Source organism: Penaeus monodon, chromosome 12 (genome assembly GCF_015228065.2).
Source record: "Penaeus monodon isolate SGIC_2016 chromosome 12, NSTDA_Pmon_1, whole genome shotgun sequence".
Classification (NCBI taxonomy): domain Eukaryota; kingdom Metazoa; phylum Arthropoda; class Malacostraca; order Decapoda; family Penaeidae; genus Penaeus; species Penaeus monodon.
The window spans coordinates 50346960-50349459 of NC_051397.1; positions in this window are offsets into that span (position 1 = coordinate 50346960).

Sequence of the window (2500 nt, forward strand, 5' to 3'; positions counted from 1 at the left end):
CCCCAATCTGATAAAAGCCGAATCTGATAAAAGCTACTCTTGGCCTTGATCCAGTACCTCCCCACAATAAAGAGAAGTAAAAATGAATAGATAAGTAGATCGATAGAGCAATAACATCTGCCGGTGGAAGCCCCCCCTCCCCCCCAAGTCTGCCTCAAATTCTTCCACTTACGAATCAGTAATTAATGCAGAGAAAATTACATCCCACACAATGGTTCTTGGTTCGGCGTGCAAGGAGGCAAGACCATGAATAGGTAAGGATGATGAATATACTTCGCAGCTATGCTATACAATTTGCGTTTTCATCTCTATTTCTCTCTCTGTGTCTCTGTCTGTTCGGTCTCTCTGTCTCTCTCTCTGTCTGTCTGTTCGGTCTCTCTGTCTTCCTTTCTCTCTTTCTCTCTCTTCCTCTCTCTTTCTTTCTTTCTCTCTCTCTCTTTCTTTCTCCCCCACTCTCTCTCTCTCTCTCTATCTCTCTCACTCTCTCTCTCTCTCTCCCTCTCTCTCTCTCTCCTCTCTCTCTCTCTCTCTCTCTCTCTCTCTTCTGTTCTCTCTGTCTGTTCTGTTCTCTCTGTCTTTCTTTCTTCTCTCTCTCTCTCTCTCTCTCTCTCTCTCTCTCTCTCTCTCTCTCTCTCTCTCTCCCTCCCTCCCTCCCTCCCTCTCTCTCTCTCTCTCTCTCTCTCTCTCCATTGAAAGTTTCTCTTTGAAGGCCGGGGTGTGTACTTACGTAGTAATCAATCTCTGGGTGATATAATGCATTAATTCCAGATTCCCTGAATTATAGCTAGTAGACTATAACACGAAGAAATATATAGGAGTGCATTGATTTACACTGCTTTGTATATGAGGTAATTTCTTGTTTTATGTTCTGACAGATCTAATCAAATTTATTGGAAACATAGAGGAAATATGTCTTAAGAGCTGATCCGATTGTGTAATAGATTCGTAATGATATATAGATCATAAATCAGAGAGAGAGAGAGAGAGAGAGAGAGAGAGAGAGAGAGAGAGAGAGAAAGAGAGAGAGAGAAAGAGAGAGATTAAAATATATATCGAGAGATACGTAAACTCAGAAACAGAAACAAATAAAGTAAAAAAAAAACAAAAAAAAATCTTCCCAGAAAATAATCAAGTGTTATTGCCAAATGCCTTCAGACTGAAGAACAAACTTCCCAAGATGGTTTGACAAAAGTAATAAAATCAGGCAGCAAGTTGGAATCATCATCTGGCTTTTATTCGACGCCAATGAATTATTGATATACTGTAATGCTATATGCGATAGGATGTGGAGTTTAAGTGAAGTCGTTAAAAGTGTGTGTTATAAGTGATGATGTCGATAAATCACATACTGACAAGCAACACAAACATATACAGACGAGCACACACTCAAATAAACACAAGCACATACTCAAATACACACAAGCACTCACTCAAATACACACGAGCATACACTCAAACACACACACATACACAAACACATACTGACAAGCACACACTTAAATACACACAAACACACAAACAAACCCGCACCCAAACACACTCAAATACACACAAGCACACACTCAGATACGCACAAGCACACACAAACAAACCCGCACCCAAACACACAAAGACACACCCCTTTGCATATATTCGGTTCTCTTAAGCTTGTGTTTATTGACTTTCAGAAAACTTCATTTATAGCAAAACCAAGATATTCAAGACAGCCTGAGAAAGCCAATGATTTGTCAGAATCTGAGTGAATTATATAAAACCGTGGCAGAAAGAGTATTCATCATCTGCAATAGTGTGTAGCTATCCGTTTTCAATAACGTTTTAATACTCTTTATGCATAAAATATTCCTACACTTACTTCTGCGATGCATGAAGTAGGCGACATGATGCCGGGCAGTTACGTCATAATAACAACATGCACATTCTTTTTGAGGAGAAACAAAGAGAGAAATATATAGAGAGGGAGAAGGAGAAAGGGGGGAGAGAAAGAGAAAGAGAGATAGGGAGACAGAAAGAGAGAGAGAGAGAGAGAGAGAGAGAGAGAGAGAGAGAGAGAGAGAGAGAGAGAGAGAGAGGGAGGGCTTAGACATAGAACAAACGGTAGTAGAGAGTGGGATTGAAAGAAGTGTAAAGTAAATACTGTATACTTTGTATTTTAAGAATAAAGAGATTAAATGAAATCAACGAAGAAGGTTCTCGACTACAGCCACTGGCGAGGACGGGGCTAATGGACTGTATTGTGAAATAGTCCAGAATATATTTCACAATACAGTTCCCTTCTATAGATTATATCGCGAATTTGGGATGGAGGTCGAAAGAGAGAGAAGAGAGAGAGAGAGAGAGAGAGAGAGAGAGAGAGAGAGAGAGAGAGAGAGAGAGAGAGAGAGAGAGAGAGAGAGAGAGAGAGAGAGAGAGAGAGAGAGAGAGAGAGAGAGAGAGAGAGAGAGAGAGCATGAGAAAGAGAGAAAATGAGAGACATTACAGAAAACCACGACTTCCTTATATA